Below are 894 nucleotides of genomic sequence, written 5' to 3'. Positions count from 1 at the left end.
GGAGACACTTCCCCCCCCCCCCCCCCCCCCCCCCCACTGCTGCTTGTTAATTGATACCTTCAGTTTATCCTACTCTCTGCAAATGCAGGAGGAAATTTTCCATTTTGGTAAAGGGGTTGCTGACAATAAGGTTTCAGTCTTTTAAGATGGGTCCAGTGATTCTGGTGTCTCAGTTTCTGGAATGTGATCCAGAATGAGGTATCATGATTGAATTTGATCAGTGGCAATTCCTGTGCCGTTCAAAAGAGGTATTGGTTTCTTGCCTTCAAAATCAACCTTAGGGGAACCCTTCAACTCAGTGTGAAAATGAGTTAGTGCATATATTGGCCTCTTCCAACAAGACAGTCTTTGCAAGGTTAAGATGTATTTTGGAATGATGTTTTGGACTTTCCTAGCCCTCTGACTTACAGCAGTGGTCTTGTATGGTTTTCCCCTATCTAGCTGCAGGTAGTCTTCTAAGCACCATGGCTTGGGCATTACTGGCTTTGCCCAAATTACTTGTCATCAGAGGAAAGCCATTCTGGACTAGCAGATGGTTGAGCTCAACCTGGGGCAGAAATAGGTCATGAACACTAATCAATCTCCAGCTCTCCTTAGGCACTGTGCAGCCTTTTGGTTAATTTGTCCTCCTCAGCCACCAACCTCACCAGGGTCTCGGTGGTCCTAAGGGCTTCCCCCAGTGTATCACCCTGTTTCTTGGGACTTACAGCAGGGAGCGAGCAACTGTCGTGCTTGTGAGGTACTAGCTAGTCCTTTTGTAAGAATCCTTTCTCTTAAAGCTGGAAGCCTTTTCCTAATCTCCTCGAAGCTGGGCTTAGTTTCTCCACCAGGCATTGCATCCCTCGTGAGCTGTGTGTGCTTACACTCAAAGTCAGTTTGTATTCTCTGGTTCAG

This window comes from Pygoscelis adeliae, unplaced genomic scaffold, assembly GCF_000699105.1.
Source record: "Pygoscelis adeliae isolate BGI_AS28 unplaced genomic scaffold, ASM69910v1 Scaffold4, whole genome shotgun sequence".
Lineage (NCBI taxonomy): Eukaryota > Metazoa > Chordata > Aves > Sphenisciformes > Spheniscidae > Pygoscelis > Pygoscelis adeliae.
Note: the sequence above shows the minus strand (reverse complement) of the source record.